Raw genomic sequence first — 15,805 nt, 5'->3', positions numbered from 1 at the left:
GGGGATTGCCGCCAGGGAAGAACTGGCTCGTCAGACGGGAATCCCAGAAGCTCGAATCCAGGTACGTTCTGCACCCAGCGCATGGGCCCAGGCCGTGGCCCAGGAGACGGGCGCGTTCAGCCCTGCCAAGCGTTTGGAGCTGGATACACGTCGGCTTGGGCCGGGGCTTGGGCTAGGGAGGAGTGGACCGAAAGTTGGTGGGCTGAGTGGTGGGTTTTGTGCCGCTTGTGGCCCTGCAGGCGCCCCTCATCTCTCAGGGCCCAGGGATTCGTTTGCAGAAAATGGCCCTGTAGAACTCACCCTGGGCCTGCCAGATCAGAGGACCGGCGACCAGGCGGGGTGTTGAATGGGTGCCACAGAGGCACCAGCACGTTGATCTGGACGGTCACGACTTCTGATGTGCCTGTCTGCCTTTTGCTCCCCTAGATATGGTTTCAAAACCGAAGAGCTCGGCACCCCCAGCAGAGCGCAAGGGGGCCTGGCAATGGCCGGGCCCGAGGACCAGGCGGCGCATCGGCCACGACCGCTCCTGCTCCAGAGGACCGAAGGGCCCCACCCGCTGTCCACAGCACCTCTCTTCCCCTTGGCCCCTCTCAGACACAGGAGAGCATGCCACCCTTGGCGGCAGCCGCTCCTTTGGGCGCCCCCACCTTCTGGGTGCCCGCGACTGCCTCTGGGGTCTGTGTGGGCCAGCCGTTGATGTTCTTCGTGATCCAGCCCAGCCCGGTGGCTCTCCAGCCAAGTGAGAAGCCACCACCTCCTCCCCAGGTTGCAGTGCCCTGGGCCGCGTGCTCTCCTGCTGACACGGCCCCTTGGCAGCCTGGGCCAGGGGCCATCCTGCTGCCTCTACAGCCTGAGACACACATCAGGCGGGAGCCGGAGTCACCCGTTGGTGAAGGCACGGCCCCACCGCTAGAGCCACAGCCCCATCCGCCCAGCCTTCCAAGCTCAACAAACCTCCTAGATGAGGTCTTGGCGGCCACCGGCATCCTGGAAACGCAGGTGCCTTCCGCGGGGGCCGCTGCAGATGCAGGAGTGCACCCTGCCCTCCCAGGAACACCCAGCTTCCTAGAAGAGTTCGTGGAGGCCACGTGCATCCCGGACACGCAGGCACCTTCCCTGGGGGCCGCTGCAGATGCAGGAGTGGACCCTGCCCTGCCAGACGCACCCAGCTTCCTAGATGAGCTCATGGAGGCCCCGGGCATCACGGAATGGCAGGCGCCTTCCCCCGGGGCTTCTGCAGATGCAGGAGAGCACCCTGCCCTCCCAGGCGCACCCAGCCTCCTAGAAGAGTTCGTGGAGGCCACGGGCATCCCGGACACGCATGCCCCTTCCCTGGGGGCCACTGCAGATGCAGGAGGACACCCTGCCCTGCCAGACGCACCCAGCTTCCTAGACGAGCTCATGGAGGCCACAGGCATCACGGAATGGCAGGCGCCTTCCCCGGGAGCTGCTGCACATGCAGGAGTGCACCCTGCCCTCCCAGGAGCACCCAGCTTTCTAGACGAGCTCTTGGAGGCCACGGGCATTGTGGACTCGCAGGTGCCTTCCCCGGGTGCTTCTGCAGATGCAGGAGTGCACCCTGCCCTCCCAGGCGCACCCAGCTTTCTAGACGAGCTCTTGGAGGCCACGGGCATTGCGGACTCGCAGGCACCTTCCCCGGGAACCGCTGCAGATGCAGGAGTGCACCCTGCCCTCCCAAGTGCACCCAGCTTCCTAGATGAGCTCTTGGAAACCACCGGCGTCCTGGACACGATGGGGCCTTCCCTGGGGCCCTCTGCAGATGCAGGAGCACACCTCGCCCTCCCAGGCTCACCCAGCCTCCAAGATGAGCTCCTGGCCGTCACATGCATCCCGGGCTCGCCGGGTCCTTCCCTGGGGTCCTCTCCTGTCATCCCAGGGTACCATCCATCACTCCCCAAGTCACCCAGCCTCCTAGAGGAAATCATGGCTGCCACGTTCATCCAGGACACGCCCTGGTCTTCAGCAGGGGCCACTGCACGGGAACAAGGAGTTGAGGCAATCCTGGAAGCACCCCTCAGTGAGGAGGATTACCAGGCCCTCCTGGACATGCTGCCGGGCTCCCCAGGCCCTCGGGCTTAGAGGGAGAAGAAGGAAAGGGGCACCTTCTTCCCTGAGCCCCTTTCAGGTGTCCTTGCCTCGGATGCTGAGCCACGGAGGTCTCAGAGTAGGGAAGATTTAGGTTGGGAGGCGGGGGTGGAGAGCCTAGTGACGGGATGACTACCAGCAACTTTGGGGACAAACACTAGAGCTGGACCTGTGGGAAGCATGGGCCCCTCCAAGAGGCACAGCCCACCTGAAGCCTCAAGGAATCCCAGTATTCCAGTGACCAAGAGGGTGGCTAAGAGCGGACATGCTGTGGAGCCAATAAAGAAACCCTGTGCTCTGCACAAGTCCTTTTGGTCTGGCTCTTCTGTGTTCTGGTTGCGTCTTTCCAGCAGTCCACACAGTCCACACAGTCCACACTCCTTCCCTAGGCCAGGGCCAGCCGAGGGAGTGGGAGTGGGAGATAGGGCAGTGGGAAGGTGGAAGGCTGGGAGACGCGAGGTGGGAGGGGGCGAGTGGATGTGGGAGAGGGTGGGGGTGAAGGGAGAGAGTGGGGGTGAAGGGAGAGGCTTGGAAAACGCTGAGTGGGAGAGGGAGGGAGGGAGAGAAGGGAGGGAGACAGACAGAGTTGGGGAAGGAAGGAGGGAGTGGGCGTTTGGGGGAGGGGGGCAGAGCCCCCGTCTGGGACTCAGCTTCTAGCCACCGGCCATCCCTGCAGCTCTCCCTAAAATACTCCGTCAGGGACATGCTTCCCTCGGTTTCGGGGTGCCTGCTCTGGGCGGGTTTCCCGAGGTCAGATCCTCTGAGCCAGCAGTAGGGACCTACCCACACAACCGCTTTCACGACCAGACTCCATGTCAACACACATGCCCGGGAGAGCTGCAAAGGCCAATCATCTCCGTGTGTCTCTCTGACCCTCAGGGTGTCGTGACTCAGCTCGCCCTGCCACCAGCATCCCCCCATCACCCGCAGACAAACAGGCATGATTTCCTTGCAAACCCGTTCCTGAATTCCTAGACACAGTGGTTTCGAAGTACATACAAACCCCTGACTGTTCTCATGTGAACCCCCCGTGGTTAGCTTTAGAGACCTGGGTGGCCAAAGAATCCATTGGAAAGATGGCTGTGGCTGTGGTGTTGTGGTTCGTTCGTTTCTTTTCAACTCACTGGGACCTGTTCAGAACCATCCCCCATGTTGCCTCACGCAGCCTCCTCCCTTCTTTGTCTGCTCCTGCCTCCTGATTGCCTTCGCCTTCTCCTCTCTGCCCTCCGTTTCTTTAAGAAAGCACACACTATTTCCACGTCCAGTTGTTGGCACAGGTCAGGGCGTGTGTCTGTCCAGAACGTGCATGCTTCCTTCCTTGGCTTAGTGGAACCACGTTCCACTAAGGAGTAGACACACTAAGTAGTAGCACCACTTTCCCCTAAGGAGTAGGAGTTACAGTGTCCCGTTTCCCAGGTCTCCCCAGGGCACTTTGGGTAGCGGGTGGTCTGGGGAAGTGCGAGCATCAGGGTGCACCTGCAAAAGCCCCAAACGGTGTGAGTTGCCATTCGAGATGCTGGCCCATCACGTCTCTGGCAGTAGACATGGGATTCTGGCAAGTCAAAGACTTGGGGGGTATTTGGTGGGGGTGGGGGTAGGGTGGGTGTGGGCAGGGTGGTGGACTGGGACTGCTGTCGGGAAAGGACGCCAGGGGGGCACGGAAGAGGTGGGGAGGAATGTGGGAAAGGGAGGCAAGGATTTAAAGGATCTAGGAGGAGGCACCGGAGAGAGCGTCCAGTGTTCGGCAATGCCTCGGAGGAGCCGGCGGAGGCCATTGCGGCCAACGTCTGTGTGCAATGTGAAAAGGCGGGAAAAGCCAGGGCGTTTCGGAAGGCAAGGCAGGCTGGGAAAGGGGGCGTGAGCGGCAACTTCAAAGGGACCCAGGGGAATACCCGGGCAGTTAGGACTCTGTGCACTGCCGAGGGCCCCCAAGCCTGGGGTTGATTCTAGCTGCTGCGTGGCAGGGCCACACACCAGAACCCCCAACAGCCCCCCCAGCCCAACGTGGACCTTGGGGGTCTGGGGCACGGGCCGTGCCCGTGAAAGCCCACTGGCTCCATGGGATTCTTTCCAGGGTCTCTGCTTGGCGGACAGGGGCGACCCTCTGACTAAGCCCCCACCACGATTGACGTCAATAGGGGCGGAGCTGGCTCACGCTATCCAAAGTCCCGAGCTGCTGGGTCCTGGCCCACTGAGAAGGCAGTCTGCAGCGTCCTTGTGGCTCTCCCACCATGGCTTCGTCCAGCTCGTCCAGCACCTCAGGCGGTACGTTTGCCCTCGCTCCCTGGGGTCGGATCACGTCGGGTGGTGCTGGGGGGTCTGTGTGTAGCCCGGCCAAGGGCCCACGGCAACCATGTCGACTGACCGCCAAGAAAGCCAGGCACCGATCGGCTGGGTCCCTGGTTTCCAGGCGTCAGGTGTGCCCCGAGAGGCACCGTTTGGTCGTTTGGCTCCTTTGGCACACACATGGCTTCTCCTTTCTCTTTTCTGTGATGATGGTGTTGGTTGTGTGGTTGCGGGGCTGGTAGGGGAACTGGCATGGGGCCCTGTTTCCTCATCTTGCCATGGAAATGGACGTCGGGGAGCTCTGTCGCTTTGCCATCTTCAGTGGCTTTCTCTCCACAATGGCCTAGTGCCTTCTGTCTTCCGTCAGGCGATGGGTGTTGGGCTTCTCTTCGGCTTCCTTCCCTTTCATTTCCTGTTCCCCTAGTGACGGCAAATATGGCCCAGGCTCCTGTTAGCCCCGAAAAGCCAGGTTCCCTCCACCCCATTGGCATTGTAATGGAGGGAATTGTGGCAGAGGCCCCGTCGAGACGTTTTCCAGGCATCTGCTCAGGCAGGTGGAAAAATGTCTCTGCACACAGGCGGGATGGTGTGCTGGTCTTTGGTGGGTGGGATTTCTTGCCAGCTTTGTTTCAGGGGCGGGTTTGGCTTCCTTTCTGCTTGCTCGTGTTCCTTGGATTCTGGCGTGGGTGGGGCGTGGGGGATTTCCCCACTGCCCTTGACTCTCAGCCTGGCTCTCGGGGTGTAGCCAAGTGACCTCCAAATGCAGAGGCGTCCCCGGGCTCCTGGATTTGCTGAGGCACAGGGTCAACGGCCCTGGGCGGGGAGCATGCTTGGGCACTTCCGTCGAGTCCTCTCCCACCCCCACGTCCTCTGAGACGTTTCCCTTTCGTCTCTTCCACTGGCCCCATCGCCAGAGGATCTCGAAGGAGGAGGCTTGTTCTGAAGCTGAGCCAGAAGGACACCCTGCAAGAGCTCTTTCAACAGAACCCCTACCCTGGGATAGCGACCAGGAAACGACTGGCCCGAGAGCTTGGCATTGCCGAAAGCAGAGTTCAGGTAGGGCCCCCTCTCTCCACCCGTTCTCCCTCTCAGGCTCCCCGTGCCGATCCGCGTCAGCAGAAAGCATCCGGAGGCCTTTCTCTTGAGGACGAATTCTCTCTGTTTGCCCCTAGGTCTGGTTTCAGAACCAACGAAGAAGATGGTTAAAGCAGGGCCGACCACCGTCTGCAAATATGCGCCAAGACGGGGAAGGGGCGCCAGGGTCCACGGCCAGGCCACCGTCGACACCTCCTCGACCTCAGTCTTCCACTCAAGGTAAGTTACACAGCGTTCTGCAAAGGCAAGACCCCCAGAGAGGGTCCCGAAACCTCCCCATCTTGACAGAGAATTCTCTCTGCTGGTGGATGACCACCAGAGGCTCAGAAACACCAAGAAGGGAGGAAACAGGGCCATCTGGTTGCGTCCCCCATCGGTGACCCAGATAGGGCCACCATGTCCCCAGGCGGCGGGGACGGGCAGCACTCTTCCCCCTTTGCACCCTCTCCCCAGTCCCCGTCGCGAACTTTAGCCTCCGGCCGCCCAGGCAACCTTGGCCGAGGAGCATGCTTCAGGGCAGTCCGCGGCAAGACCGGAGGAACAAGGAGACACACAGGGGCATGCATGTGTGCCGAGTGTGCGTGTGTGCGTGTGTGCATGCACACCTCCACCATGGATCCAGGCACGCGATCCATCTGTGGGTGTATTCCGTAGAACCCCGCCCCGGCTGCAGAGCCACCTGAAGTGATTCATGTGTGTGGGACTGTCCACCCCCTGCACACCGTCTAGGCTATCTGTGCTGTCAAGGTCCCATGGGCCTTAAAGTCCTCTCCTCTCGGTGTATTCTTTCCTTGGTAGAAGACTCGGCCAGAGAGGCCAGGAGAAAGAGAACAGTCATCTCTCCTTCTCAAACAAGGATCCTTGTGCAAGCCTTCACGAGGGATCGCTTTCAGGGGATTGCCGCCAGGGAAGAACTGGCTCGTTAGACGGGAATCCCAGAAGCTCAAATCCAGGTACGTTCTGCACCCAGCGCATGGGCCCAGGCCGTGGCCCAGGAGACGGGCGCGTTCAGCCCTGCCAAGCGTTTGGAGCTGGATACACGTCGGCTTGGGCCGGGGCTTGGGCTAGCGGGGCGGGGCCGAAAGTTGGTGGGCTGAGTGGTGGGTTTTGTGCCGCTTGAGGCCCTGCAGGCGCCCCTCATCTCTCAGGGCCCAGGGATTCGTTTGCAGAAAATGGCCCTGTACAACTCACCCTGGGCATGCCAGATCAGAGGACGGGCGGCCAGGCGGGGTGTTGAATGGGTGCCACAGAGGCACCAGCACGTTGATCTGGATGGTCACGACTTCTGATGTGCCTGTCTGCCTTTTGCTCCCCTAGATATGGTTTCAAAACCGAAGAGCTCGGCACCCCCAGCAGAGCGCAAGGGGACCTGGCAATGGCCGGGCCCGAGGACCAGGCGGCGCATCGGCCACGACCGCTCCTGCTCCAGAGGACCGAAGGGCCCCACCCGCTGTCCACAGCACCTCTCTTCCCCTTGGCCCCTCTCAGACACAGGAGAGCATGCCACCCTTGGCGGCAGCCGCTCCTTTGGGCGCCCCCACCTTCTGGGTGCCCGCGACTGCCTCTGGGGTCTGTGTGGGCCAGCCGTTGATGTTCTTCGTGATCCAGCCCAGCCCGGTGGCTCTCCAGCCAAGTGAGAAGCCACCACCTCCTCCCCAGGTTGCAGTGCCCTGGGCCGCGTGCTCCCCTGCTGACACGGCCCCTTGGCAGCCTGGGCCAGGGGCCATCCTGCCGCCTCTACAGCCTGAGACACACATCAGGCGGGAGCCGGAGTCACCCGTTGGTGAAGGCACGGCCCCACCGCTAGAGCCACAGCCCCATCCGCCCAGCCTTCCAAGCTCAACAAACCTCCTAGATGAGGTCTTGGTGGCCACCGGCATCCTGGAAACGCAGGCGCCTTCGCGGGGGCCGCTGCAGATGCAGGAGTGGACCCTGCCCTGCCAGACGCACCCAGGTTCCTAGATGAGCTCATGGAGGCCCCGGGCATCACGGAATGGCAGGCGCCTTCCCCCGGGGCTTCTGCAGATGCAGGAGAGCACCCTGCCCTCCCAGGCGCACCCAGCCTCCTAGAAGAATTCGTGGAGGCCACGGGCATCCCGGACACGCATGCCCCTTCCCTGGGGGCCACTGCAGATGCAGGAGCGCACCCTGCCCTGCCAGCCGCACCCAGCTTCCTAGACGAGCTCATGGAGGCCACAGGCATCACGGAATGGCAGGCGCCTTCCCCGGGAGCTGCGGCACATGCAGGAGTGCACCCTGCCCTCCCAGGAGCACCCAGCTTTCTAGACGAGCTCTTGGAGGCCACGGGCATTGTGGACTCGCAGGTGCCTTCCCCGGGTGCTTCTGCAGATGCAGGAGTGCACCCTGCCCTCCCAGGCGCACCCAGCTTTCTAGACGAGCTCTTGGAGGCCACGGGCATTGCGGACTCGCAGGCACCTTCCCCGGGAACCGCTGCAGATGCAGGAGTGCACCCTGCCCTCCCAAGTGCACCCAGCTTCCTAGATGAGCTCTTGGAAGCCACCGGCGTCCTGGACACGATAGGGCCTTCCCTGGGGCCCTCTGCAGATGCAGGAGCACACCTCGCCCTCCCAGGCTCACCCAGCCTCCAAGATGAGCTCCTGGCCGTCACATGCATCCCGGGCTCGCCGGGTCCTTCCCTGGGGTCCTCTCCTGTCATCCCAGGGTACCATCCATCACTCCCCAAGTCACCCAGCCTCCTAGAGGAAATCATGGCTGCCACGTTCATCCAGGACACGCCCTGGTCTTCAGCAGGGGCCGCTGCACGGGAACAAGGAGTTGAGGCAATCCTGGAAGCACCCCTCAGTGAGGAGGATTACCAGGCCCTCCTGGACATGCTGCCGGGCTCCCCAGGCCCTCGGGCTTAGAGGGAGAAGAAGGAAAGGGGCACCTTCTTCCCTGAGCCCCTTTCAGGTGTCCTTGCCTCGGATGCTGAGCCACAGAGGTCTCAGAGTAGGGAAGATTTAGGTTGGGAGGCGGGGGTGGAGAGCCTAGTGACGGGATGACTACCAGCAACTTTGGGGACAAACACTAGAGCTGGACCTGTGGGAAGCATGGGCCCCTCCAAGAGGCACAGCCCACCTGAAGCCTCAAGGAATCCCAGTATTCCAGTGACCAAGAGGGTGGCTAAGAGCGGACATGCTGTGGAGCCAATAAAGAAACCCTGTGCCCCGCACAGATTCCTACGGTCTTGCTCTTCTGTCTTCTGGTCTCATCTTTCCAGAAGTCCATGCAGAAGAACGCCTTCCCAAGGCCAAGGGCAGTAGAGGGAGGGGGAGTGGGAGATAGAGGAGTGGGAAGGTGGAAGGCTGGGAGACGCAAGGTGGGAGGGGGCGAGTGGATGGAGGGAGAGGGTGGGGGCGAAGGGAGAGAGTGGGGGTGAATGGAGAGGCTTAGGGAAGGCTGTGCGGGAGAGGGAGGGAGGGAGAGAAGGGAGGGAGACAGAGAGCGTTGGGGACGGAGCGAGGGAGAGGGCGTTTGGCGGAGGGGGGTGGAGCCCCCGTCTGGGACTCAGCTTCTAGCCACCAGCCATCCCTGCAGGTATACCTAAAATACTCCATCAGGGATACGCTTCCCTCGGTTCCCGGGTTCCTGCTCTAGGTGGGTTTCCCGAGGTCAGATCCTCTGAGCCAGCAGTAGGGACCTATCCACACAATGGCTTTCACAACCAGACTCCATGTTAACACAAATGCCCAGCATAGCTGCAAAGGCCAACCATCTCCGTGTGTCTCTCTGACCCTCAGAGTGCAGTGACTGAGCTCGCCCTGCCACCAGCATCCCCCCATCACCCAGAGGCAAAGAGACATGATTTCCTTGCAAACCCAGTGGTTTTAAAGTCCATACAAACCCCTGACTCTTCTCATGGAAACCCGTGGTTGGGTCTAGAAACCTGGGTGGCCAAAGAATACATTGCTAACGACGGCTGTCGGTGTGGTGTTGTGCTTCCGTTTGTTTCTCTGCAATTCTTTGGGACCTGTTCAGAGGGAAAGGAGAAGTGCCACTCATCGTCCATCCCCTGCGTTGCTTCACGCAGCCTTCTTCCATCTTTGTCTGCTCCTGCCTCCTGATTGCCTCCTCCTTCTCCTCTCCGCCCTCCGTCTCTTGAAGAAAGCACACACTCTCTCCATGTCCCGTTGTTGCCACAGGACAGGGCTTGGTTCTGTCCAGAACGGCTTGCTTCCTTCCTTGGCTTAGTGCAACCTCCTTCCTAAGCGTAGAGGGCACACTCTCCCCTTTCCAGGGTCTCTCCAGGGCACTCGGGGTGGGGGGGTGGGCTGGGGAGGTGCGGGCATCAGGCTCCACCTGAAGAAGCCCCAAATGGCGTGAGCTGCCATTGGAGACGCTGGCCCATCACGTCTCTGGCAGTAGACTCCCGGCAACTCCAAGGCCTGGGGGCACGGTGGCCTGGGACTGCTGTAGGGAAAGGACACCAGGAGGGCACGGAGGAGTTGGGGAGGGACGTGGGCAAGGGAGGCATGGAAAGCGAGGGATCTAGGTGGAGGCACTAGAGAGAGCCTCCAGTGTCCCGGACTGCCTGGGAGGAGGCTATGGAGGCAACTGAGTCCAACGTCTGTGTGGAATGGGAAAAGCCGGGCAAACCCAGAAAGTTTGGCGAGGCAAGGCAGGCTGGGAAGGGGGGCATGGGCGGCACCTTCAAAGGGACCTCGGGGAATTCCCCGGCGGTTAGCCTCCGTGCCCGGGGTTGATCCCCCCTGCTGCGAGGCAGGGCCTCACACCAAGGCCCCCCCCAACGGCCCACCCAGCCCAGCGTGGACCCTGGGGGTCTGTGGCACCAGTGTGCCCGTGAAAGCCTACTCACTCCACAGGATTCTTTTCCGCCCCCTCCTCACCTGCCGCCCCTGCCCCTCCGCTGGGCTGGTAACTGATCCGAAGAGGAGGAAAGACAGAATTGGAGCCACCCGCCCTAGTGAGACTGCATCCCGCCCCATGATCATGCCAGGGCCAAAGGTCTATTCCCCCGCTGCGCTCCGCGCACACGTGCATACGCACGCATGCATGCACACACCGTCCTGTCCAAGATGCTCTGCGACCCCGTGGACTCATTCTGGAGGCCAGGTGGTAGCTTTCTCGCTTCTCCAGCGGATCTTCCCAACATGGGAATCAAACCGGGGTCTACTGCGTTGCAGGCGGATCCTTTCCCAAAAGAGCTATCAGGGAAAGCCTGAGCACCGCCAAGCCAAGTTCAAGGCCAGGCCCAAGGAGAGGCCAGGCTAGCTGATCTCCGCCTCATCCATCCATCCACCCGCCCCACATCCCAGCCAATGGCGCGTCCCGGCCTGAATGAGGAGGCGTGGGTCAGAGGAAGGAGCCCCACTGGAGGCACAGTGCTCTGGGGACTGGCTTCTTTCCCCCGGTATCGGTCTCCTCCAGGTTCAGCCGTGTGGCTTGCACCACGCAGGAAAGCGTCTTCTTTGCGGGAGTTGGGAGCAGAAAACGCATTTGGGCGGACACTGCAGCTCGTCGGCGCCCACGCACTTTTCCTTTGCCCTGGACACTTCGGGTGCTTGCCAAAAGGCTTCATGCTTGGGAACCCTGGTGCCCATGACTAGGGCGCCGCTCCCGTCTCTACCAGGGGCCTTACCCCACTTCAATGCTTCTCGGTTTGGGCGGGAGGCACAGTGCGCTGAGCCCAGCCTGACCTGCTTGATCCCGCGGCAGGTCCTTCCACTCCACTGCTGCAGCTGGAAGTCCAGGGCGGCATCGGCAACTGCACCCGGCAGGACCACCAGTCACAGCCAGGTTCCTCTTGCCTCCACTCACCCTCCTCAACCTTTCCCTTCTCAACGCTGCCCTTCTTGGATGCTTTGTGGGCTGGAGTGGGGTGGGAAGGGGAGACAAGTTGTTCTTTCTCGAAAACGATGTCCTTGGCCATAGGGCGCTTTGACCGAGCTTAGTAAGCGGAATGGGGTGGCATGGTGCAGTTGAAGTTTGAAGGAAGTTCTGGCTAGATATCGCCAGGCACACAAGAGTGTGCAGAGGCCAGCCTGCCGGGCCCCTGGCAGAGCCCCCCGGTCTCTTCCGTGGAGTCTCCCAGGGACTGGGACCCAGACCCCGTGGAGCCCCCCGACGCCCTCAGCTCCTGGCCGCCATGCATCCCGCCGAGCCTGCGGTGGGTCACAGGGGGCAGCTCCCCGTATTCCTGGCAGACCTGCCCCGTCTCATTGGAGGAATCTCCTTCAAGCTGGGGCCCAGACCCTGCCGAGTCCCCCGAGGCCACCATCTCCTCGCCGCCCTGCACCCCTCGGAGGGGCCGGCGGCACGCAGAGGGCAGCCCGCCTGGTGCCCCGGGGCCCTGACAGACCTCCCGGGTCTCTTTGGGGGAGTATCCCCTGGACTGGGGCCCTGACCCTGCTGAGCCCCCCGAGGCCGCCATCTCCTCGCCACCCTGCACCCCTCGGAGGGGCCGGCGGGATGCAGAGCCCAGCCCGCCTGGTGCCCCGGGGCCCTGACAGACCTCCCGGGTCTCTTCGGGGGAGTATCCCCTGGCCTGGGGCCCTGACCCTGCCGAGCCCCCCGAGGCCGCCATCTCCTCGCTGCCCTCCACCCCTCGGAGGGGCCGGCGGGACGCAGAGCGCAGCTTGCCCGGTGCCCCAGGGCCCTGGCAGAACTCCCCCGTCTCTTCCGCAGAGTCTCCCGAGAGCTGGGGTGCAGGCACCTGGGACACCCACGGGGCCCCCTGCACTCCTCCGAGGCGCCGGCGGGAGGCAGCGCCCAGCCTGCCGCCCGGGCCCTGGCCGACCTCTCGCGCCTCTTGGGCGGAGTCTCCTCTGGGCTCCCCCACAGCGAGCTGGGGCTCTCCCATGGCTCCGCTCGTCTCCCACAGCCACCACCCGCCCGCCAGAGCGGGCCGCTTCCAGGCTGGAAAGGCCCGTTCTGGCACAGACCTCATGGCTTGACTCCCTTCCCTTTTCCGTTTCCCCAGCAGGGACTGTGGCCTCTCTTGCCGTGTTCCCACACTCACCTGGCTTCCCACTGGGATGGAGCCAGGGTGTTCCCGCCGCTCCCCCTGACGGCTTCTTCCCGCCACGCCCTGGCCAAGGGTCTCGCCGGTCTCTCCACGGCGCCGGTCAGTGTCACACACGTCCCCGCCACAGAGGCCCTCCCGCCAGGCGGCCTCGCCACTCACACCCTTGCCCTTCCGCTTGCTACTGTCAGGCCCTGAGGCGCCAGAGGGAAGCCTCTCTCGCCCGACCTCAGCACCCCTGAGCCGGACCTCCCACGGAGCGGGAGCCCCCGGCGTGCTGGCGCGCTACGCTGCAGAGGACCTCAAGTAACCTTGGTGAGTTAAACCAAGCGCCATCAGCCTCTTTCTCTCTCTTACTTTCTTATCGTCGACTCCAGACCACCAGGTTCCGGTCCATTAAAGGACCAACACAAGACCCCTATATATGCTGTCTAAACAGACCCACCTCATACCTAGGGACACATACAGACTGGAAGTAGGGGGTGAAAAAAAGATACTCCATGCAAATGGAGAACAAAGTAAAGTAGAAGTAGCAAGGCTTGTATCAAGTGAAACAGACTTTAACATAAAGACGGTTGTAACAGACAAAGAGGGACACGACATAATGATCAAGGGGTCAATCCAAGCCATAATATTGACATACATGAACCCAACAAAGAAGCACCTTAAGACATAAGGCAAATGGAAATAACTATTAAAGGGGAAATTGACAGTAATAGTGGGGGGCTTTAATCCATCCTCTCATGGATGGATAGATCATCCTGACAGAAAATTAACAGGAAACACAAGCTTTAAACAATACATTGGACGAGTTGGACCTAATTAATATCCTCAGTACATCTGATCCAAAAACAATCAGTTCAGTTCAGTTCAGTGGCTCAGTCGTGTCTGACTCTTTGCGACCCCATGAACGACAGCACACCAGGCCTCTCTGTCCATCACCAACTCCCGGAGTCCACCCAAACCCATGTCCATTGAGTCGGTGATGCCATCCAACCATCTCATCCTCTGTCGTCCCCTTCTCCTCCTGCCCTCAATCTTTCCCACCATCAGGGTATTTTCAAAACAATAGATTTCACTTTTTTCTTATTGCACGTGGAACATTCTCCAGAATAGATCAAATCCTGGACCACAAATCAAGCCTTGGAAAAATTTTAAAGTGAAATCATTTCAAGCATCTTTTCTGATCACAACACTGTAAGCTTAGATAGTATCTACAGATGGTGTATTAAAAAGCAAAGACATCACTTTGTCAACAAATGTCCTTACAGTCAGAACTATGATCTTTCCAGTAGTCATCTATGAATGTGAGAGTTGGACCATAAAGGTAGAATGCCAAAGAATTGATCCTTTTGAACTGTGGTGCTGGGAAACACTCTCAGAGTCCACTGGACAGCAAGGAGATCAAACCAATAAATCCTAAATGAAATTAACCCGGAACATTCATTGGAAGGACTGATGTAGAAACTGAAGCTTCAATACTTTGGCCACTTGATGCAAAAGCCAACTCCTTGGAAAAGACCCTGATGCTGGGAAAGATTTAGGTCAAAAGGAGAAGAGAATGACAGAGGATGAGATAGTTGAATGGCATCACCAATTCAATGGACATGAACGTGGGCAAACTCCAGGAGACAGTGAGGGACAGGGAGGCCTGGTGTGCTGTGTCCACAGGGTCACAGAGTCGGGCACAACTTGGTGACTGAACAACAGGATAAAAAACTATAAATAACAAGAAACGTGGAGGCTAAACAATGCACTTCTGAATAACCAATAGATTACTAAAGAAATATAAAAGGAAATCAAAACAAGCTTAGAAGAAAATGACAATGAAAACAAGACAACCCAACACCAATGGGATGTAGTAAAAGCAGTGCTAAGAGGGAAGTTCATAACAATAAAAGCCTACCTCAAGAAACAGGAGACATCAAATCAACAACCTAACCTTACACCTAGAGCAACTAGAAAAAGAAGAACAAAAAACCCCAAAGTTAGTATAAGGGAAGAAATCATAAAGACCACAGCAGAAGTAAATGAAAAAGAAATGAAAGATAGCAAACATTAATAAAAATAAAAGCTGGGTCTTTAAGAAGATAAAATTGACAAACCGTTAGCAAGATTCATCACGGGAAAAAGGGAAAAAGACTCAAATCAATAAAAATAGAAATGAAAAAGAAGTTACAAAAGACAACACAGAAAAACAAAGGATCGTCAGAGACAACTATGAGCAACTATATGCCAATAAAATGGACAACTTGGAAGAAACTGACAAATTCTTGGAAAAGTACAACCTTCCAAAACTGAACCAGGAAGAAATAGAAAATATGAACAGAACAAGCACACACATGGAAATTGAAACTGTAATAAAAAATATAGATCAATGGAACAAAACAGAAAGCCAGGAGAAAAATCTACACACCTATGAATACCTTATTTTTGACAAAGGAAGAAGGATATACATGGAAACCATTTTTTAATAAGTGGTGCTGGAAAAACTGGTCAACTAAATGTAAAAGAATGAAGTTAGAACACTTCCTAACACTATATATAAAAATAAACTCAAAATGGATTAAAGACCTAAACATAAGACCAGAAACTATAAAACTCTTAAGAAGAAAACAAAGGCAGAACACTCTGATATAAATCACAGCCAAGATCCTATATGACTCTCCTCCTAGAGTAATGGAAATAAGAATAAACGAATGGGACCTAATTAAATGTAAAAGCTTTTATACAATGAAGGAAACTACAAACAAGGTGAAAGACAACCCTCAGAATGGGAGAAAATAATAGCAAATAAGACAACTGACAAAAGATTAACTTCAAAAATATACATGCAGCTCCTGCAATAGCAGGAAAAAAAAAATTAAAAAAAAAGACATTTCTACAGAGAAGATATATAGATGGCTAATAAACACAAAAAGATACTCAGTATCGCTCATTATTAGAGAAATGCAAATCAAAACCAAAATGAGGTATCATCTCATATCAGTCAAAATGGCCATAATAAAAAAAATTTACAAATGCATGCTAGAGAGGGTGTGGAGCAAAAGGGAACCCTCTTACAAAGCTGGTGGGAATGTAAACTGATACCACCACTATGCAGAACAGTATGCAGAGTCCTTACAACACTAGGAATGAAACTATCATACAGCCCAGCAACCCCACTACTGGCCATATACCCTGAGGAGACCAGAACTGACAAAGACACAAGTACCCCAAAGTTCACTGCCCCACTATTTACGATGGCTGGGACATGGAAGCAACCCAGCTGTCCATCGGCACTGAATGGATAAGGAAGTTGTGGTTGATCAG

The sequence above is a fragment of the Dama dama genome, chromosome 24, assembly GCF_033118175.1.
Source record: "Dama dama isolate Ldn47 chromosome 24, ASM3311817v1, whole genome shotgun sequence".
NCBI classification, from domain to species: domain Eukaryota; kingdom Metazoa; phylum Chordata; class Mammalia; order Artiodactyla; family Cervidae; genus Dama; species Dama dama.
Note: the sequence above shows the minus strand (reverse complement) of the source record.